The sequence below is a fragment of the Psammomys obesus genome, unplaced genomic scaffold (assembly GCF_907164565.1).
Source record: "Psammomys obesus unplaced genomic scaffold, mPsaObe1.curated_primary_1811, whole genome shotgun sequence".
NCBI classification, from domain to species: Eukaryota; Metazoa; Chordata; class Mammalia; order Rodentia; family Muridae; genus Psammomys; species Psammomys obesus.
The window spans coordinates 619,623-643,206 of record NW_026589732.1 but is presented as its reverse complement, the minus strand read 5'-3'; the positions used below and the strand labels follow the sequence as shown (position 1 = coordinate 643,206).

At 41.1% G+C, this 23,584-nt stretch overlaps 1 protein-coding gene across 1 annotated transcript in view; it reads left to right on the top strand.

Annotated features, from left to right (window-relative positions):
- The window catches only part of Rnf38 (ring finger protein 38), a 108,327-nt gene that overhangs the window by 23,254 nt on the left and 61,489 nt on the right, over positions 1-23,584 (top strand). The gene's annotated exons all lie outside the window — the stretch shown is intronic.

Below are 23,584 nucleotides of genomic sequence, written 5' to 3'. Positions count from 1 at the left end.
TTGGTGACAAGGTGCTGTATTCATCCACTGAGCCATCTTGCCAGCCCCTGAATGACTATGTTTAAAGAATTTATTCTTACCTGGCTGGTGGTGCACTCCTGTAATCTCAGCACTTGGGAAGCAGAGGCAGGTGGATCTCTGTGAGTTCAAGGCCAGCCTGCTTTTTTGTTTTGTTTGTTTTGAGGAGGGTTGTTGTTTGGTTGTTTAAAACAGGGTTTCTCTGTAGCCTTAGCTGTCCTAGAACTCAGTCAATGGAGCAGGCTGGCCACTGCCGTCCAGTTGGCCAGCCTGGTCTTAACAATGACTTTAAAGCCAGCCAAGGTTACATAGTTAAATCCTTTTGCAAATAAGTAGAAAGAAAGAAGTTAAAAAGGAGTCTGTTTTTGTGGTGGGCATATGGCTCAGTGGTAGAGTGCTTGCCTGGGGTGCATGAGGCGCTATATCGATACCAGCACCCAAGACCAAATAAGAGATCCCCAAATAAAACTAACCAAACAGCAAAAAAAATCTGCTCCCGAATTTCTATATTTCTGTTTATTATTTTATCAACTTTATTTTTAAAGATTTATTTATTTAATTTATGCATGTGAATGCTTTGTCTTCATGCACACCAGAAGGGGGACTTGGATTCCATTACAGGTAGTTGTGAGCTACCACATAGTTGCTGGGAATTGAACTCAGGACCTGTAGAAGAGCAGTCAGTGAGTGCTTTTAGCTGCTGAGCCATCTCTCCAACCCCCACTTCATCAACTTCTGTTCTCATCTTTATTGAATTCCTTCACTATGCCTTCTTAAAAGTTTATTAAGACATCAGGCTTGACAGCACACACCGTTAATTTTGGCGGGAGGGAGGCAGAAGCAGTAGAACTCTATGAGTTCAAGGCCAGCCTAGTCTACATAATTTCAGGCCAGCCAAGGCTACAAGTGAGACCCTGTCTTTAAAAAGAAAAAAAGTTTATTGAGGTTGGAAAGATAGTAGGTGTATCAGGTACTTTTCTATTGCTATGATAAAACACGAGGGCAGGTGGCTTAGAGACAAAGTTTATTGGGGCTTAGAGTTCCAGAAGGGTGAAAGGTCATGATGGCGGAGTACAGGCATGGCTGCTTGAACTGGAAGCTGAAAGCTTATATTCTGAACCACAGGCAGGAGCGGACTCAGTATTTTAGTGAGTACAAAGTGTGTGTCTTTGTTTTCTTTGGTTCTCCTCCTGTCTGGGGGCCTGTCTCCCACCAACCCTGGGAACCATTTCAGGGAGCTAGTTCAACTTTTAATTTCAGAAAACAAAGGCTGTATACCCTGTGGGGAGTGTGTAAGGGGCTCCAAGGATAGGTGTACATAATTGGTTGGAACTAGACACTACAAGGTGCTTGATTAGTATTAAACAGCACACTCCTATCATATGAATGAGAACACAGAACCCAGTTATCATATAGGCCCAGGAAGGGAAGAGCTAGCAGGGATTGTGTCAAAGGACATATATCAAATGTGGCTAAGAAACACTCTCCAGATGAAGTCAGGCAGAGAGCAGGAGGCCCTGCTGGGGAGAGGGAGTCCTGCACTTTTGCCAAGCCCAGAATAGCAATCTGGACTGGGAGAACTGCAACCTCAAACAGCAGGGTCCTTCCAACATCTCCCTCTGTTTTATTTTATAATGGAGAGGTGTCATCATGAGCTTTAATCTGTTATCTATATTAGAGGGATCTAGAGTTTGGTAATGTACCATGGCCTGACTGGTGATGATTCTAGCAATGGTGGTAATCTCTTGCTGGAGAAACTGTATGAGGCAAGGAGCAAGCATCAAAATAAAACAACGTAATTAGAAGGCTAAGAACGGATAGGAGCTAGGAAAACAAGGATATTGAACCAACTTAACTGTTTAGTGGGTTGAAATGGAAATAGTATGTAAAGAATTTTTGAGGGTATTAGCAATGGTTTCAAGAGCATTTGATACATTTAAATAAAAGTAACATTCTTTCCCAATACCATGCAAATCCCCATGATGAGCAGTTACTAAGTCTATTGTTCTTTTGTTTTGGAGCATAATCCCATCAAGAGAGTTCATCTGTCTGTCTCTGGAGAAATTCGGGGCTGTGTTCTGCAGATTCAATCGCCTGGTTGGGTTTGTTTCAGAAGTCTCTGGTCAGGTGTGTCAGGATGATGGCTGCTGTTGTGGTTCAGATATCTTTGTAGTAGTTTTCTCTTCCTGGTAGAGGTAGATCTGTGAAATAATCACAAGGGGGAGGGACACCTTGGCAGGGGGTGTTTCTGAAATAGGTTGTTTTCCCTTTACACTATAGGGAGAAAGGTAGTGTACAAGTTAAGCTGCTCACAGTTTGATTGACAAGACATCAGTAATCCCTTCATTTAGGCCTAGGAGAGACAGAGAGAGAGAAAGAGAAAGAGGTGTTGGAATGGTAATGAAGGAGAAGGAAGTCAGCATTGTGTTGAGTGTCATCATTCTTCTTTGGCATCGGCATCCCTGGGTGGGCGCTGCAGTGAGCAGGAGGCAAGTGTTACAGAAATCTCAATCCTGGTCCAGCAGCCTTTATTATTTATTTTCCCTGCTTAAAGTATCTGAGGGATGAAACACCATATTAGTTATGTGACCTCTGTAAGAAGAGTCTGTGTGTCTTGGTAACCTTTTTGACAGCATAAGACAGGGCTGCGCTAGAAATCAAGTCCTTTATGTTAATCCTGCTTTCATGAAGGAAGTATATCAGCTTAGAGATTGTTAACTAGTAGGGTGTTTTTGACCCTATTTGTTTTTCCTGTAAAGCAATATTATGATGAGTTAGCGTGGGCTTAGCTTCTGGTACAAGCTGTGGAGAAATATTGAGGCATTGTTACGGGCAGTCATAGAATGGCAAAGGAAAAGGCTTGGCATGTGACTTAGAAAAATTAGGAGGTTTGAAGGTAACTGAGTCATTTTGGAACAATTTTCTTTGCAGTGTCTAGTTTTTCCACACTTAAAACATTTTGAATTATGCTGCTTAGGCCAGGGGAGAGGCCTGATAAGAAGCAGTCCCAATATCATGGGTACAATCTGTTTGTCATAATGTTTATGTTTTAGTCTCTGGCATGTTTGCCTGTGTCCTGGGCAATCTTATCTTTCCCAGATAAGATTGTTTAGGAGCGTTGCTTTTGCAGCATGGTCTGTTATCTTTCTCTCTAAATTGGCTTGTATCCTTAGTATAAACCCTCAAATAGCAGGATCCTTCCAACATTTTTTTTTTAAAATTTAATGACTATAATGATGTTGAGGCTCTTGCATGCATTATTGGTTCACTTAGATGAAGGCTTTCTAAGTTTTTGTTATTGTCAGGAGCAGACTTAAAAGTAGTATTCTTTATTCCACATAATTTCAAGACAAGTATTTTAGTGCCTCTGTATTTCTCTGTCTTTTTTCTTTGTAAATACCATTTGGAGTTTTTATTTATTTTGTTTTTTTCATGTTACATATGTTATTTTGAAGGTGATTTTTTTAAAAAAATGCCTCATGCCATTATGTAGCCAGATTTACAAGTATTTGGACTCAAATGTATTAACTTTTTCATTCCCTCCCTCCCCCAGTATATTCCTGGCTGTCTTGGAACTGGTTCTTTATTTAGATCAGGCTGGCCTGGGGATTCTGATATCCACCTGCTTCTGCCTCCCAAATGCTGGGATTAAAGGTGTACTCTCCTTCCTTCCTTCCTTCCTTCCTTCCTTCCTTCCTTCCTTCCTTCCTTCTTTCTTTCTTTTTTTTTTTTTTTTTCAAGACAGGGTTTCACTGTGTAACCTTGGTTGTCCTGGATTTGCTTTGTAGACAGGCTGGCCTCAAATTCACAGAGATCCCTCTGCCTCTGCCTCCCATGTGCTGGGATTACAGGCCTATGCTACCGATCCCGATTTTCCACTTCCTTTTCTTAAGATATGCTCATTGCAAATTAGTCAATTTGGTAAGTACTGCATTTCCCTGGAGCTAGTTTCCACAGAATTTGAATTATAGGTTACTTGGAGAGATGATCTGTAGGACACATTATCCAATACAAACACGATCCCTAAAGTATGACTAAAATGACTTAAGATTTGTATTTCAGCCAGGTGTGATGGTGCCTGACTTTAATCCCAGCCCTGAGGAGCCAGAGGCAGGTGGATCTCTGAGTTTGAGACCAGCCTCGTCTACATATTGAGTTCGAGGACAGCCAGGAGTACACAGCAAGACCCTATCTCAAACAAACAAAATGATTTATGTTTCAGTGATATAATCGAAGGCTTCATTTTCCCATAACTTGTCTGGTATTACAAGATAACATTTTGTGTATGGTTACCCTTCGAAGAACAGACCAAAAAAGGCTGTTTGCAGAGCATGACTTTATGTGTTTCTTAGTGACAGGGGGTGGGGGAGGCATGGTTGTGTAATTTGGAAGAACCACCCAATCCCAGAGCACTAGTACATCTGGCTTTGCTCTGACAGAATGAAAATAAACCAGGGCTGGGCTGGGGTGCAGCTGGGGAGAGTGCTTTTGCCTAGCCCAACTAGGGCTGGAGCATAGAGTTTGAAGCTTGGTAGAGCCGGATTGAGGTGAAATTGAGCAGGATCAGATGAAATTGTTCACCTCCATCGTGGCTAAAGATGAGGGAAAAGTTGGCTAAGTCAGAAACAAGCTTCCCTGAAGCCGCTCTTTCTTGTCGTCAGTGACTGATTTACCATCTGAGGGACACCAGGCCACTTCTCACTGAGTCTCTCTTTTTTTTTTTTTTCTCACTGAGTCTCTTAACAGCTTTTATTTTCTCCTGGATTCCAGTCTCTTAGCTTCTGCAACCTGACAATCATTTTTTTTTCCTTTGTTCTTTGAGGCAGTATATTGCTCTGTAATCTAGGTTGGCGTCAAACTCAAGATCCTTTTTTATATTTATTTGTGAATTTATATTAGTGTATTTATGTATCTAATTGTATCTATCATCTATTGTTTTTTTGGTTTTGTTTTGTTTTTAGAGACAGGGTTTCTCTGTATACTCTTGTCTGGCTGGGTGGCACTCTGTAGACCAAGCTAACCTCAAACTCAAAAGAGATCTGCCTGCCGTCCTCTGCCTCCAGAGTGCTGGGATTAAAGGTGTACACCACCTTTAATCAGTTGAAATCCATTTTATTTGTGGTCTTTTCTAATATCGGCCCTAGCTCTCAAATAATGACACAGATTTATTAGATTTATTCAACAAGCTTTAAGCTCTATAACAGGGCAGATAGTCATCTATTCTAACCCAATTATGCTAGTCTGGCCACCTCCCAGCCATATGCCCTTTTATTTGCCATCTTAATCTTGCCTTGGCCTTTTGCAACTCTCTGTCCTCATGGTGAACTCCTCCTCTTGGCCACTTCCTCTCTCCCCTCTTCCTTCTCTCTTGTCTATTCTCTCTGTCCATGAGATACCCCTCTAATCCCAGACTGGAACGGAAGTCCCGCCTGCTCTCTCCTCTGCCTAGTTATTGGCTAATTCCTTTTCTTTATTAACCAGTCAGATAATTGGGAGCATTGTTTACACAACATTGAGATGGAGGTTCTTTACAGAAAAGACAATGCCCACATCCATCCCCACAACTGCTAGCAGATCTCAGGGAATAGAAATCAGCATATGAATATACAGTGTACAAGACCATCCCCCAGCACTGCCTAGCTTAGGTAAACTTTTTGATGGTCTCTTTTCCCCATCACTTCCTCATTCTTAGGACTTGGGCCTGTGCCTTAATGTCTTTTTCATGTTCTTTTTCTAGATAATAGCATTTGTTTCCAGGGATACAAATACCAGCAATATGCTGAAAATTCTCAAATTTTATTTTACAAGACGTTCATACTTTATATGTCCCAAACTATTATTATCCAGGCAGACTACCTATTTCCTAGTGCTTTTCACAGAAAATGGCATTCAGTTGCTTAAGCTGGGAATCATTTTGGCAACTGCAGTTTTCTTTTTCTTTTTTTTTTTTCCTTTTGAGGCAAAGTTTCTCTTATTATCCTGAACTTTGTAGACGATGCTGGCCATGAACTCAGAGATCTGCCTGCCTCTGCCTCCCTGAGTGCTGGGATTAAAGCCACCATGCCCTGATGGCAGGTTTCTTCTATACCTCTCCCCACCACATCATTCATTTTTCCTTCGGTTTTTCAAGGCAGAGAATCTTTGTGTGGCCCTGGCTGTTCTAGAACTAGCTCTGTAGGCCAGGTTGTCCTCAGATTTATGGAGAGCCCCCTGCCTCTGCTGGGATTTAAGTCCTGTGCCACCACTGCCTGACCTCCAGATCCTGTTCTTTCCACTTCATATGCATTTCAGAAGCCAGCAAGTGAATAAAGGTGCTTGGCCTGATGACTTTATGCTGATACCTGAAACCCACGTGGTAAAAGGAGAAAACTGTTAATAAGTTGTCCTCAGACCTCTACATGTGGCACACAAAAAAATATAAAAACTGCCGCTTTGGTGCTATAAGTCCCGAAATTCCAATGCAAGGAATGCCAAGGCAGGAACATGCTAGAATCCAGGTTAGCCAGGACCCTTAGAGACACAAAAGTGTCTTGTATCCTTTCGAGTCTTCCCAGTTTTCATTTCTTCCCAGTGAAGGCTCCCCTAACCCCCAACTACTATAGTAGCCTTTTAACTGGTCCTTACATCGCTCTCTGGCCTCTATCCTTTCTGTAGATAGGCAGAAAGAGCTTTTAAAAGAATGGATCACATGCCTACTTAAATGTCAGGGACTCCCCATTGCTCTTGAACTTACCCAGTGTTTTTCCGTTCTTACTTTCTCTGATTTGAGACTTTAGCTCTTGCTCATACTTGAGCTCTTTCTTACCAGTCCTTCAAAGAGTCCATCTCTTCCTGCCCCTTCCCTTAATTCATTTCTCCTCCCTCTTGTGCTTCCCTAGCCCTCATCATTTTTCTCTTTTTGGAGGAGAAGGACCTGGGAAAGAAAAGCATATTCTTAAACAGAGAGCCATTTCCCCAGGCCCTGATTTTGTTAACATTTGCACCTGTTGGGTGACACCATGGTTTTGGTTTATCAGCATAAATACAAATCCTGGTTTTCCTTTCCTGTTTTCCTGATAAAAATACCTTGATGAAGCAACTTAAGGGAGAAAAGTTTATTAGGCTTACAATTCCAGGTTACAGCCCATCACTGTGAGGAAATCAAGGCAGCAGAAACTTAAGAAACTGGTCCCTTCACACCTGTAGCCAAAAGCAGCTCAGAATGGATTAATGCACACATGCTTTCTTTCAGCTCATTTTCCTCACAACCTGCAAGATTCTCTGCCTCAGGGCACGGTCATTGAACACATTTAAGGTAATCCCCCATAGATACTTCCACAGATCAATCTGTTTACCCAGCCCTGCTGGTGTCAAGTTGAAAAAACAATATATAAAAAACATATTCTAGTATGCAGTCTTGAAAATCTGATATGTAGTGGGGAGATGGTTGTGCACACCTTTAGTACTAGCATTTGGGAGGCAGAGGTAGGTGGATCTCTGAGTTTGAGGCCAGCCCCATCTACAATGAGAGTACAGGACAGCCAGGGCTCTGTGAAACAGATAAACCCTGTCTCATAAAACAAAACCAAACACACAAGCAAAGAAAAAGAAAAAGAAATGCTTGATAGCTGGTGCGATGGCTCCATAAAGGCTCTTAGTACCTCCTGATGATGCAAACCTCAGTTTCACACCCAGAGCCATGTAAAGGTGGAAGGAGAGAAGTAATTCTGCAAAGTTATCCTCAGAGCCCTGGCTATCTTAGACTTGATTTGATTTATAGACACCAGGCTGGCCTGGAACTCAGGGATCTGTCCACCTCTGTCTCCTGAGTGCTGGGATCAAAGGCATGTGCCACCACCACCTGGCTGTCCTCTGACTTCTACATGTGCACTGTGACATGAGTGCCCACACATACATATCACACGCACACAATAATAATGAATGAAATAAAGCAAAACAGAAAAAAGCATTGAAGTATGTGAAGTCATATATTTTTGTATTACTGATATATAAAATACGTAGATTTCAAGAGTTTTTTTTTTTTTTTTTTTTTTTTTTTCAAGACAGGGTTTTGTCTGGGTAGCCTTGGCTTTCTTGGACCATCTTTGTAGAGCAGGCTGACCTTAAACTCACAGAGATCCACCTGCCTCTGCCTCTCCAAGTGCTGGGATTAGACAGGCATGAGCCACCATGCCCGGCTTAATTTATAATATTGTTAAATCATGATACTTGTTATGGAGATTTGCATATATGGTGAGCACATCTGTCACCCAGGGCTGAACATTTTATCTGCATCTCCACCCACTCCTTTAACCGTACTCAGTTATTTGGATCAAATCCAGATATCATGTAACTCATCTAGAAGTATCTCAGTTTGCGTCTCCAAGAGCATATACATGGCGAGTGTACCACCACCCTGAAAACATTCATATTTCTACTACATGCCCACTAGCATGGCTGCAAAAAACAGACTAGTGCCAGTGGACGGGAGGGAAATCTAAACATTTAGGCTTCCTGTGGTGAGTGAAGTGATGCAGCTACTTTGCAGTGGAGTTGAGCAGTTCCTCAAGAGGTTAAGCAGTTATAGTATGACCCATTAATTCCACTCGTAGGTTCGTATACAGGAAGATTTGAAAGTGCAGTTTTATGTAAAAACAAATGTTTGCAGGATCATTCATTTTTCATAATAGCCCAGATGTGGGGACATCCAAAATGCCTATTAGTGACTGGACACACAAGATGTAGTATGTGTACCACATGGATTATTATTTATAAAACAAAACAAGGTTTTTGATACGCTACAACATGGATGAATTTTGGAACTTGTGAAATGGAGGAAACTAGATACAAAACCCCATCTTTCTTGTGTGTTTTCCTTATATAAAATGTCCTCAAATGGCAAATCCACTGTGGCAGAACAGCTGCCTCTTCACCCAGAGCTGCTGGAGAGGGTGAAGGGGTTGGGTGACCGCTAATGGTGTGCAGTGTTTCTTATTGGCGTGATGAAAATACTCTGAAATTAGCTGTGAGCAGTGTGTAGCTATGAATGTACTGGAACTCACTTTGCAGAGCAGGCTGACCTCGAACTCACAGAGATCTGCTTTCCTCTGCCTCCCGTGTGCTGGAATTAAACACATGCGTCACCGTTGCCCGGCTAAGGACTATTTGTGTTTCATTTGGGACGTTTATGTTTATTTATTGCTGATATTACTTGTTACTTTGAACCAAAGTTTTTGGATTTTTTTGTGTATTAATTCCCCATTGGAATTGGGATAAAATTTTTCTCAGTCTATAGTTCATTCTTGATTATTTTCTTTGCTGTGTAGAAGCTGTTTAATTTACTGCAATTTTCATTTGTCAATTCCTGCTATTATTTCCTGAGTTATTGGAGTTGTATTCAGAAAATCATTGCCATGCCTCTGTCCTGAAATGTTTTCCTGTCTTTGATCATTTTGAGTTGATTTTTATGCAGAGTAAGAGATAGGAGTCTAATTTTAGTTTTCTTTGTACCTAGTTTTTCCAGCACTGTTTGTTGAAGAGACTTTTTTTTTTCCACTGTGTTTTTATCCCCTTTGTTGAGAATTCAGGTAGCTGCAGTTGTATGGATTTATTTCTGTTCCATTAGACTGTGTGTCACTTTCTGTACCTGTACCATGCTGTGCTTGTTACTGTAGTTTTGTGATATAATTCTAAATAAGATATTATGTTTCTTCCAGCATTGTTCTGCTTAGGGTTGTTTGGCCCATTGAAGTCATGTGTGCTAACATATGAATTTAAAGCTAAAAATCTTTGTCATGAAACAGACCTAGATAAATAATTTTCTTGCTAAAGAAATACTTTGGAGTTGAACATACTTGTTATTTCATCTTTTGGGAGGCTAATGCAGGGGGATCTTGAATTTGAGAACAGTGTGAGCTGTGTCGCAATAACCTGTCTCAACCAAAACAAAACACAGGGATGATTTGTGTACACCTGTAATCTCAGCATTTGGGGAAGAAGGAGGATCAAGTTTAAAGCCAGCCACCCAGCACCCCTACACAAAACAAACAAACAACAGCAAAAGGGCAAACACAGTCCCCAGTTAACTGTCCCCCATACCTCCTAAGTTGGGGATTATTTGGTATTAGACTAAAACTTTTTCATTTTGAAACTTGGAAAAGCAAAGTGATAGTTATTAAGTCAGTGTCACGTGTTTATAATTGGCATTGTCACTAGTTTATAATCCGTTTGTTTTGTTTTTTATTGTTGTTGTTGTTTTGTGACAGTGTTTCTCTGAGTAGCCCTGGCTGTTTCGGACCTTGCTTTGTAGACCCAGCTGACCTCAGAGATCTGCCTGCCTCTGCCTCCTGAGTGCAAGTGCCACTACCATCAGGCTTCCTTTTCTTGACTTTAAACATTTTTCCTAACTGTATGTGTTTAAAGCTTGCGTGAGTTTAGTTATTAGCCTGTTGAATGTCTCACTTGGGATGGAACCACAAACTATGTCGTCACTCTTCTACTGACTTCAGCTTGTCACTGTCACTACTATGGGATTTTTGAGGGAAATTAAGTTTCATTATTGGCACTGGAGAAATGGTGAAGAGCACTGGCTACTCTTCCAGAGGACCCGGGTTCAATTCCCATGCATCCACTGGTAGCTCACAACTATCTATAACTCCATTTCCAGGGGCTCTGGCATCCTCACACAAACAGACATGCAGGCAAAACACTAATGCACATAAAAATAAATATTCTAATTTTTAGTGAAGATACAAATGAAAGTTAGTTTTGTGCCCACCTTCCATACTGGTTTTGGGCAGCCATAACACTCTCTTGCCACCTGGTGGCAACATACTGTAACTTAAAGTCTTTTGACTGTATGTTTTTGTTTGTTTGTTTGTTTGTTTGTAAACAGGACACAGTAAAGAAAAGTTATTGACTGATACAGATTTTTCGTTTGGGAAAATTAAAATGCTCTGAAAATAGCAACTGTTCACATACATTATGAATACAATTAGTAACCCTGTATTATGCATTTTCTGTGATTAAAATGGTAAAGTTGAACCAGAACCAAGCTTATAATCCCAGCAAAGGGAGGCAGAGGCAGGTGGATCGCTGTGAGTTTGAGGCCATCCTGACCTACAAAGCGAGTCCAGGACAGCCAGGGCTACACAGAGGTAAAGTTGATGTTATATGGTGTCACAATTTAAAAACAGGGACGTGACAGGAGGATCTCTGTGAGTCAGTCTGGCCTATATAGAGAGCTTCAGGAGCCAGGGCTGCGTAGCGAGCCATCACAAAAAATAAAAAATAAAAATTATTACCTGATAGCTTTGGGATTATTTTTTTATTTGGATTTCTGTTTTTTTTTTAAATATCTACTTTCAAAATCAATCTTAATGATTTTCTGAATTTGTTATGTTATAATAGATCTCCTTTTATCTTTAATTTTATTGATCTGAGTCTCTAATTTTATTAATCTTTGTCTTTTGATATGTCTAGCTAAGGGTTTGTCAATCATACTTTTCAAAGAACTTTTTGTTTCATTGATTCTTTGTGTTATCTTTGTTCCCATTTAATTAATTTCTGCTCTGATCTATTTCTTTTCATCTACTGATTTGGGGTTTGGCTTCATCCTTTTTGAGGGCTCTAAGATGAATCATTATTTATTTGTGCTCTCTCTGGCATCTTTGTTTATGTTTTGTTTTGTTTTGTGAGGCAGGGTTTCTCTGTGTAGTCCTGGCTGTCCTGGAACTCACTTTATAGACCAGACTGGCCTTGAACTCACAGAAATCTGACTCTCTTTGCTGGGATTAAAGACATGTGCTACCTCTCTGGCTTCTTAAGATAGGCATTTAGAACTAACAGGACTACTTTAATTATATCCCATAGGTTTTGGTCTTCTGAGTTTCTATTTTCATTTGTTTCTAGGAGATTTTAAAATTTCCTTCTTGATTTCTTCAAGGACCTATTTATTATTCAGGAATGTGTTGTTTAATCTCCATGAATTTCTGTGTTTCTAGGGTTTCTATTGTTGATTTGTAGTCCATTGTGATGAGATAGACTACTAGGTATTGTTTACTGTATTTGTTGAGTCTTGGTTTGTTTCAGAATATGTGACCTGTCTTGGAGAAAGTTCCATGGGCTGCTGAGAATAATGTGTGTTCTGCATAGTTTGGATGGAATGATCTATAGATGTCTGTTACGCTCACCTGATCTATAGTGTCATTTAATTTGCATGTTTCTGTTTATTTTTTATTAGGGAGGTATGTCAGTTGGTTGAGTATTAAAGTCACACTACTGTTGTTCGAGACTTAATCTGGAGGAACTGGAGAGATGGCTCAGAGATGGCTTAGGACGTTCTTCCAAACATCCTGAGTTTAATTCCCAGCAACCACATGGTGGCTCATAACCATCTATAGTAAGATCTGGTGTGCCAGCTGAATGTTGTATAAATAATAAATAAATCTTTTTTAAAAAGACAGTTAAAAAAGACTTAATTAGTATTAAGACTTAATCTAATATTATTTGTTATGAACTTGAATACACCTGTGCTGGGAGAGCAACTGTTAGAGTCATAATGTCCTCTGTGTTCCCTTAATTAATGTGACCTGACCATCCTTATATTTTCTCCCTAGTTGTGATGTGAAGTCTGTTGTCCCTTACTGGAACAGTTAAATACCTAGTTGTTTCCTAGGTCCATTTACTTGGAACTTTTCCCATTCTTATAACGTAAGGTGTCATCTGGCTTTTCCAGTAACATCTGTTTCTTGGAGGCATCAAATAAATGGTTCCTATTTTTTTGATCCAATGTGCTAGTGTTTGCCCCACCCCTCTTTTTCAAAGATTTATTTTTACTTTTAATTGTGTGTGCCCACACCTCTGTGTAGGTTTGTGTGCATGCTCGCAGGTGCTTGAGGAGACCAGTGGTGTAGGATCCCCTGTCTTTAGGTTGGGAGAGTGAGACCATTAATGCTCAGTTCTTGTTGAAAAGTGTGCATTAATTTCTGCCATTTGTTGATTTGGTAATGTTTGTTAGTTTTTTCTTTTTTCTCTCTTGCTTAACTATTATCCTGTTGTGGTTTATTTTTTTCTGTGGACTTGTGGATAGTTTTTTGTTGTTGTTCAGTTCAAAAGATTGCTGTTAAGTATTTTCTGGGGATCTGACTTAGTGATTATGCATTCCTTTAGTATATTTTTATCATGGAAAGTTTTTATTTTTCGTTCAGTTACAACAGACAGCTTTGCTGGGTATAATGATCTGGGTTGGCAGTTGAGTCAGAACTTGAAATACATCTGCCCAGGCCCTCTTGGCTTTTAAAGTTTCAGTTGAATACTCTGCTGTTATCCTGTTGGTTCTTTGTATACTGCACATGGTGTCTCTTGCTCTGTCAGGATGCCGTCCTTGTGTATTTAGTGTTCTAATTGTAACAAGAGACAATTCCTTTCTGATCTGTCTCTTGGTGTCCTAAACAAATCATATCTGATTGGCATCTCTTTTTCCAAGTTTGAGAAATTTTCTGTTGATTTTTTTTTGTTTGTTTGTTTGTTTTTGTTTCTCAGACAGGGTTTCTCTGTGTAGCCTTGGCTGTCCTGGAACTCACTCTGTAGACTAGGGATGGCCCGGAGCTCAGAGATCCGCCTGCCTCTGTCTCTTGAGTGCTGGGATTAGAGGTGTGGTCACCACTGCCTGGCCAGTCCTTACTTTGACATTTATTTTCATTTTGCATGTATTATTTTGGTGGAGACACCACAGTGCTTGTCTGGAGGTGAGAGGACAACTTGTGGTCTGTTCTTTCCTACGGTGGGGCTGGGGCTGGAACTTGGGTTGTCAGGCTTGGTGGCACATAACCCACCCTATAAGCCATAGTTTGAGATGATGCTAAAATTTCAGGTTAGTGAAAAGAACCAATAGCATTTTGGGGGGAAGGGTGAAATTTTTTTGGGATTCAGATTTTACTTATGCTTTTGCTTTTAAACTCCCCCCCCCCCCCAATCTAAAAAGTAGCTGTAGTATTTCTAAAGCCAGGGTGAACTTGACGTTTTAATCTGGGATAACAGTGGCTTGAGCAAGAATCTCTAAACTAGAGGTTCTGTGAGTTCCCAGTGGCTGTTTGCTGAAGGGGTTGTATTACAAAGTAGCCTGCTTGCAGTCTCTTGTCAGCCCTTTTCTTGCTCACTGAAGAGCTAGTGAGTCAGCAGTCTCCTCAGCCTTCTGTTAGCACTAGTCCCTAGGCGTTCCTCTCTCTTAACCTTCTTTGGTGGGCTGTCTCATCTTGACCGTGGCTGTTGTCCTCTGTAGCATCCCTTCTCTCTGCTGTTTTATCGTGTCTTCTTATTTGTATGTCAAGCCTGCAGTGACACACTGACAGTCTTGTTTGCAGATGTTTTATTTGGCCATCAAGTATTTTGAAAATGTTCATGGTAGTTGCTAATAAAATATAATAATTTCTATTAAAATTTTCATGTATCTTGGGAAAATGATCTGACTGTAATGGTGTCAGTGGCCAGGGAGACAGGGACACATGCTTGCTTGGCTTCATCAGTGTGTTTCACTTATTTGATGACGAGAATATGTTTATCTGTGTACATTTTGGTGTATACCTGTGTCCTCTGGGTCATAGCCAATAGGTTCTGATCTACGATCCTTTCTCTCCACTTATTCTTCTTGAACACCTGTCTCATTAGTCACAGAAACCAGGTGAGGAGTCTGTTGCTTTTAATAGAGACAGACTGGTGCCAGAGTATGACCCTGAATGCTGGATTCTCCTGCCTTAGTCTCCTTAGTGCTGGGATTACAAGTGCATGGCACAGTGGGGCTAGTTGCTTTTGTAGGATGTTTTTCTTTCAGTTTAGTGAAAGAATTTTAGTCTGACTTTCAGTGTTGAGTTCCTTCTGTCATTCTTTTTGCTGTTTTCTGGTTTATCTGTCTTGAAATAGTTTTGTAGCAGTATATGCTGATTAAGACAATTTGCATGTAGTGATCCCTAATTGTTTTTTGAGTCTTAATATGTCTTCAGACTAAGTCGTTGTTGTATTTTGTGTATAAATGATAGACAGAATTGCTTTGTTTCCTTTTTCTTTGTGAACATTTACGTCATTGGTGTTTCCTCACACTTGGGACTCTTTTACCATTGCTCTCACATCTTCCAGGAGGTTGTGCTGTGTCACCCATCACCCCTTGTTGTTATCATTCACTAAAGCACGGATATTTTTCTTGCCCTGTGCCTTCCTGGTCATCAGGGGTTATACCACCAGGCTCATCTTTGTCCTCAAACACCCACCCAACTGTACTGCTGCTCATTCTTTTGCCTGTGGATAGTCCATTAATAGTCTACTCTCTCGCAGCTTGAAATCTGCTTGGATTTGACAAACATATTAAGTAAAAACAGCCAAAACTTAAATTACAACATTAGAAGGCCTCCTTAGAAGCCCATATTTGAAAGTGGCTAATCAGGGATTTAGGCTGTTCTGGATGTAGACACTCCTTTCTTCTAGCCCGTACTTCCTTAGCCTTCTTTGACTAGGGTGAAGTAACTAATGGTGGAGAATTTGGGTTAGGAACTAACCAGGGCCTAGCTCAGTCGCTGTCCTTGGGAGTCAGCTGCTTGTAGCCTATCCTCTAAGTGCCAGGTTTTTCTAGGAACTTGTGTGTGAGTGTTGTTTCCAAACGTGATTGACATTAGATGGTGAATTGGCTCACTTCTGCAGTGGGATGTTAGGACATCATTCTTACAGTGCATTTAACTTTCGTTTCGAGTATGGTATTTAACAGAGTTGGCAGTTTGTTCACCATCTGTGTGATGGGTTTTTAGGGCCATAGTCTGTCCGCTTGCCTGCCTGCCTTCCTTTCTTCCTTTCTTCTTGATGTCTTGATCTTTCTCTTTTCCTTTCTTTCTTTTCTTTTAGATAGGCTCTTGCTATGTAGCCCTGGCTGGTTCAAACTTGATGTATAAACCAGGCCAGTCTCAAACTCCTACCTCTGGACAGGTCTCTGTGAGTTGTCTATGTATATAGCAAGTTCCAGCCCAACCAGGGCTACTTAGTGATGCCTTGTCCCACAACATTTTCAGTAGTTAAGAAAGCTTGCTGTTCCTTCAGAGGACCAGAGTTCCATTCCCAGCACCCACATCAGGCCTCATAGAACTACAGCTACAGGGGATCCAACACCCTCTTCTGGACTCAGAGGGCACCCATACATGTGGCATAGATACAAATAAACAAACATGCATACACATATCTTAAAAAAGAAAAAAACCTTCTACTTGTGCCTCCTGAGTGCTGTGATCACAGCTTGTGCCACCACACCTTGTCTTTTGGCCAAGTTTCTAGTTCTTGATATAGGTAGTTGTTATGGATGAAGAAGTATGTGGTGAAATAACATGAGATGAGACATAGTTTGGAAATTAATCTGAGGTGAGGTAATTGGTACTGAAGAAAATTGATAGAGTAATTTAGTAACCTTGAACAGGCAAAATGCCTGTAAATGAAATGATTTATTGTACATTTTACATATCAGCTGATTCTCATGGAAATCAGCCGTGTCAGTTGATAGATAGTTGAGGTCACAACAGATGTCTTCCAGGCTGGGCAGAGATCATTTTATAACCTCAGCAGTGCCTAACAGCATAGAGAAGGGTATGCTTTTTCTACCACGTCCCTGTGCAGTCAGGTCCTTGGGGTAATAGACAGGTATCCATCACAGAACTATATCTCTAGCTCGCTTTGTTCTTTTCTTCTACTACTTTTTCCCTCATCTAGCCACTATGGCATTGGCTGACAGAACCAAAACTCTCTGCTATGGGGTTTTCAAGGCAGTCAGACCATGAGGTACTGAAGGGGGGATAATCCTCAAAAGGAAGGTTAAATTGCTGTCTTAGGTTGCATATGTGTAATTATGTAATTAGTATTTAAGGTTGTATAATTTCACCTTAACTATAGAAGTAATAATCTTTGTCATCTCTCTTTGTCTCTGTTTCTCTGGCTGTGGCTGTGGCTGCACCATGGCTTGGGTGTGGAGGACAACCTTGAGAATCGGTCCTCACCTTCCCTCTTGTTTGAGGCAGGGTCTTTCTGTTGCTTTAGCACTTGCTGCATACACCAGGCCAGCTGGCATCAAGCTTCCATGATAGTCTCCTGTCATCAGGCCGGGCTCTCCTCCATCCTTCTTTGGTAATTACACAAGTCTAGCATATACTTGCAGAAAATGAAAATAATTCAAAAGCTTGTTGACATTCCATCTTATTTTCAAGGGATACTTACTGCGAATAGTTTGTATATTTTTCCCCCCAAGATAGGGTTTGTCTCTGTAGCCCTGGGTGTCCACTCTGTATACCAGGCTGGCCTCAAACTCAGAGATCCACCTGTCTCTGCTGGGGTTAAAGGCATGTGCCCCCACCGCCTAGCTTGTATTTTTAATTTTAAGTTTTTTTTTTTTTTTCCCTGAGACAGGGTCTCTCTGTGTAGTCTTGGCTGTCTGGAACTTGCTGTGTAGACCGGGCTGGCCTCAAACTTACAGAGATCCTCCTGCCTCTGTATCCCAGGTGCTAAGATTAAAAGGATACCCAGCTTGATTGTTTTTATAAATAAGTTAGTATATTTATTGTTTTGAAGTTTGCTTTTTTTTTAACTTGTATATTTTGATGGCTCTTCCACATCAGTAGCTTTCAGGAGAGCTGTAAATAGTCCATAGGAAGGAACAGAATTATATTCAACCTCTCCTCCTCCTCTTCTTCCCCTCAACCCCTCCCCCCCCCGATTTAATTTCAGCTCCCCAGGGGGAAAACTACCCAGTAAAAAACCTGTGTCTGTTACTGGAGGGGCTTGTCTCAAGGGGAAAGGCCGAGTGTGACAAACAGGCCACATATGTGGCTTGCATGTGTGCATGGTGTGAGCACTGGCACCCCCCCCCCCCCCCCCGTAACAGTTCTACCATTTCTGTGCTAGACATTGCTAAATTCTTAACTCACGCAAACTCGGTGACAGTCTGTACTATAGGTAACATACCTTTTGTAGGTGTGTCATATTGCTTGTGTTGCTATGCATGTGTTACTAAACTCTCAGAGGTGCTCTGTGACTTCCATATAAGCTGATCATGTTACTCTCATTTTCCAGTGATAGGCAAAAGATTTGTAGAGTGACTTTCCTGTGATTACACAGTCTGCAGACTGCTAACCCGAATTTTGATAGGGTTGTGCTCCAGGAAAAACTGAAAATACCCTTCTGTATTTTACTGGGATTATAAAATGATTCAGTTACTTTGGGAAACTGTTAGTTCCTTATAAGATTCCATAGAGGTGCCATATGACCTTGTTTTACTGTGGCAACATGAAGAAAAAACATTTTGAGGACAGCTGTGTTGCTCTCATTTGTAAACTCTATTTTATTTGGGGTGTTTAGACCTCTACCTCCCTTCCACCAGCCCTTTAACCCTAAGACAGACAGAAGAGAAGGTTATCAGGGAGAGGGGTCACAGACCTCTTTACTTTTCCCAGCTGTTTAAAGGGCAATACCATTCTCCATCCAGCAAACAGTCTCCTCTGTCTATCCCATCGAAGCCACTGGCCACGAAGCATCTCTCCCATATCTCTCCAAACTGCCGCACTTTCTCTTTCTGGCTCCTATATTTATGTCCCTCAGAGTTGTAGACTTCGCCCCTCTCCCTGCTCCACGAGGCAGGCCATTACCAGCAGGCAAAGACCACACCCCACTGGAGGCAATTATCAGTGGCGGACAAACTAGCCCAAAGTAAAATCCCACACGTGGGATCAAAACAAAAACATATTTACATAACATAACTGAGCTTTTAAAGAAACCAAAACTTCCACTACAGAACTGTATCAACTGGACACTACCAGTAGGTCAAGAAAGATGAGTGTTCAGAATTGACCACCGAGTTTTGCACTCACAGTCTTTTTGAACATGACATAATGTCCACTCTGTGTTTCTTTTTCCTTTTTTTTTTTTTTTTTTTTTTTAAAGAGACAAAGTTTCTCTGTGTAACAGCTCTGGCTGTCCTAGAACTAGCTTTGTAGGCCAGGTTGGCCTCAAACTCACATAGATCCACCCTGCCTCTTCCTCCTGAGTGCTGGGATTACAGGCCACTGTGCCCAGCTTGTTTTTGTGTTCCTACTATGGTCCTGTGGATAGAAAGTCCCAGCTGACATTGACACTGGCTCTGTGACTTCTCTGTTTTACTGTCATTGTTTCAGCTTTGACCTCTTTGTGTTATCTAAGTTTTGCAAATTTATGTACCATACCTTGATTTTTGTTCTTCTGCTCTCTCTTCCCTGGGTTTTATACACTTTTTTAAAGTCCTGGGGTGGGGGTTTGTCGAACCAGGCTTCATGACTGGTGGGCAAGTACTTTAGTATTGAGCTGCAGCCCCAGTCTCCTTCACACACCTGCTTACTCTTTACAAAATGCTACCTGCCTTTTCCCTTGCTAAACTTCTGATCGAGATTGTTCCTGTGGTTCCAGCATCTCCTGTTTGCTAAAATAGGATTTTCTGTATTTGTACCTTTGGCTCCTTTGGTAATTATGTGAAATATATAGGCTCCTCTCTAAGAAAATAATTCTTTTTAAAATCATTTAGGACCTGGCAAGATTGCCCAGGGGGTTATGAATGTTTTCTCTGTAGGCATGAGGACCTGTGTTTGAATCCCTAGCACCTGCATAAAGAGTCAGGCATGGCTTCATGGGCCTGGAGGCCCAGCACTTGGTGGGGGTGGGGGGTAAGAGACAAATGGCTCCTGAGATTTTTGTGGCTAGCCAGAGTAGCAGAAAACGAGAGTTTTGGTTCAGCAGGAGACCTACACTTAAGGCAGTCATGTGAGCAGTGATAGAGTAAGATGCCTGGAATCCTGCTGTGGCCTCTACATGGGAACATGCACCTGTGTATTTGTGTGTATTCACCAAATACAAACAAAGAAAAGAAATCAGTGTGTGTGTGTGTGTGTGTGTGTGTGTGTGTGTGTGTGTGTGTGTGTAGTGTTTGGAGGTCAGAGAGGTTTATTGTTCTCTACCAACCTTATTTTTGAGACAGAATCTTTCATTGATCTGGGGCTCAGCATTTCTGCTACAATAGCCAGGCAGCCTCCCAGGGTCCATCTGTTTTTGTTTCCCCAGTGCTAGGGTTACAGATAATAGCTTTTTTGTGGATGATGGGGATCTGAACTTGGATTTTCATGTTTGTACAGCAAGCACTTTACCCACTGAGCCTTCTCCCAGCCTTCATAGAGTTTTCACTTGTCCACAGTGAATTAGTTTTGTTTTTTGTTTTTTTTTGGTAATGTGTAAGGTTTGTGTCCAGGTTTGCATGTGAATGTCTGCTTGCTTGTTTCATTGCTGTGGATCCAACCCACGGCTTCACACATGCTAATAAGCAAATGCTTTAGCACTTAGCTGTAGCCTCAGCCCTGATTTCATTTCATCTTTTGGAGATAGGGTCCTACTAACTTGCCCAAGGTGGCCACATACTTCTGGGCACAAATGATCGTCTCACGTCAAATGTCTGAAGTAGCTAGGCCTAAAGGCATACATTTGGCTTGTTTGTTTATTCGTGTTTGATTGAGCTGTGTAGCCCAGGCTGGCCTTTACCTTTCTATCAGTGTGTGTTTGCTATTGCAGGCATGGCTGTATATGTAGTTCAGAGGGCAATCTTAGGGGTCAGCCCTGAGATTGGGTCTATTTTTCCTCTGTATAAACCACCAGGCTGGCTGGCTCATGAGCTTCTGGGATTCTCCTGTCTCTGCATCCCGTCACTCTATAGGACTGCTGAGAGTACAGATGCTGGTGTTCCATATCTGGTTTATGTGGGGACTGGGGATTTTAATTCAGCTCCTATGCTTGCCTACTATGCAGCTACTATGCAGCTCTGACCTTTAAGTTTCGAGATACTTCTGTTTTAACCTCATAACTGCTGAATTATTTCAGATGTTGCCTCTAGTCTAGTGTCATTTATTTTAATCTTCTCTTTTAGAAGAGCTTTTTTGAATCAGTTGTTTGGAGTGTTCATGCTCGCCAGGGCTGGAGAAGCTGGGGCATTACGGCTTCAGCCACAGTCATGAGACTGGGCTCTTCCACAAGGAGCTCCAGCTATGTTTGATCTTCCTGTCAGGGGACTGCTCATAATGTGTCAGTTCTTACAGTTCTTTTTGCCAGTCCAACAGTCTCTAGTAAGCACCGAGTTATAGCAATATGACTTAATAGTATACTTTTATTTACATTTATTTATTTGGTGTGGGTGCATGAGAGTGTTGGTATGTGTGGGGTCAGAGGACAGCTTGCAGGATTTTTTTTCTTTTCTTCCATTTTATGGTTGCCTGACTTAAGATTGTCAAGCAGCAAGTATTTTTACTACTGCACTATCTCATCAGCCCAATTTTACTTATTTTTATTCTTAGTCTTAAACGTGGGATAGTTTTCTTATTTTTATTTTTGAGACAGGGTATCATTTTGGTTAGCCTGGAGCTCAATGTATAGGTCAGGCTGGTCTTGAACTCACAGAGGTCCACCTGCTTCTGCCTCACAAGTGCTGGGATTAAAGGTGTGTGTCATCATACACAATTGTCTTTTTATTCCAGTGCTATCTTTTAAATGTATAATAAATGCCATATAAAATGAATTGGGAGATTATTGTACTGTGTAGATTAGGAAGCTCTTGTGCATTTGACAAGTTAACAGGTCAATCTGTTAAGGTATCTTTTTTCTTTTTTTTTTTTTTCGAGACAGGATTTTTGTGTGTAGCCTTGGCTATCCTGGACTCACTTTGTCCTCGAATTCACAGTGATCCGCCTGCCTCTGCCTCCCTAAGTGCTGGAACTAAAAGTGTGTGCCACCACGCCCAGCTTAAGGTATTTTTCTTTATCCTTTATAGTTTAAAAGTATTTTTAAAAATAATTTTGTCTTGTGTTATTTTGCGTGTGTGTGGGGTTGGGTGTGTATATGGAAGTGAGAAGACAAGCTCTGGGTGTTTTCTCCTTTTCACCTTGTTTTTGAGACAGAGTCCCTTCACCTGTAAGCCAGGCTTGCTGACCTACAAGCTTCTGGAGGTTCTTTTCTCTCTGCCTCCCATCTCCCCAAATGGCACAGTGGAATTGCAGATGCCTTTGCTACTGTGTCCAGCTTCTGGTTTGTATGTATGCCCCGGGGAGTCAAGCGTGTACAGCACACACTTCACCACTGAGTACTCTAGCCTGCTGTCTTCATTTGACTTCTCTCTCACAGTTTGAATTTGTAGAAACATTAACTTTATTTTTAATAAAGGAACAAAAAGACTATATGATGGGCCTAGGGCTAGTCTAGCTAGGAATGTAGTTCAATGATAGAATGCTTGCCTGCATGCATTAGGCCCTTGGTTCGGTCCCCAGCACTGGGAAATTTATCAAACCAGGATCTTCCACAGGGAGGATTAGGAGAGACAAGCCTAATTACAAGGTGGCTCAGAGTTGTGGCTCCCTAGAAAGTAGTTACTGTATTTCTCATCCTGATACAGTTTTTACCTGGGTAAATTTCTTTCAAAAACATAGTTACCAAGTATAGTTGGCATGCTTTCTTGAGCGCTTAAAGGCTTTTCTGAAAGTCATATTCTCAAATGTTAGGAGAAAGGCTTTTATTATTCTCTAGTCCAGATTCATGTGTGCTAACTTTTACTCTTTCTTTTGAGACAGGGCCCACAAGTAGCTCAGGCTGGCCTTGAACTCCTGATCTTACCCCTACCTCCCAAGTGCTAGGATTACAGGCATGCACCACCATGTCCAGTTTATATGTGCCAACTTTTCATTTATGGCTTTATGTTTATATTAACTTTTCAGATGATTGGGACAGGGTGTGTGCTACAGATATGGCTCAGTGCTGGAGCACTTGGCCTAGAATGCATGAGGCCCCAGCAATAAAAGCACACTCTCCCTAATACCCCACATTCACACACACAGGTTTTGTTTTTGTTTTGCTTAGTTTTTTCCTAGTTGATTTAGAATTCTGTGTTTAGACTAGATTGGCCTCATACTTGTGATCTTCTTGTCGCAACTTTTTTTTTCTTGGAGATTATATATTAAAAACAACAACAGAAACTATAATATTCCCCTAAAATTTGCTTCTTTCCTTCCTTTTTTCCTCCCTCCCTCCCTCCCTTCCTTCCTTTCTTTTCCTTTTCCTTTTCGTTTTCCTTTTTTTCTTCCTTTCTTTGACAGAATCTCACTATGTAGCCTTTGCTATACAGAAGCTATTTATGCTGGCCTCAAATTCATAGGGATCCATTTGCCTCTGCCTCCCAAATGTTGGGATTAAAGGCATTGCCACCACATCTGGCTTCATTTTTTAAATATTATAAAGAGCTTTTAATTACTGTTTTGTGTATGATGTGAAGTAGTAACCAAAAACTTTAGGAAAAAACCCAGGTAATTAGGACTTGCACAGTGGTATATTCCTATAGCCAATGCACTCTGGGGCAGAGAGGATGAGCACAAGTTAAAGGTGAGCCTTGGTACCATAGAGAGACAGTCACAGATAAGCCCACAGTAACCTGTGCTAGTTATGTTTATGTTTAAATTAACAAAAATATTTGATAGCTTCGTTTGTTTTTCTTTTTTTGTTTTGTTTTGAGACA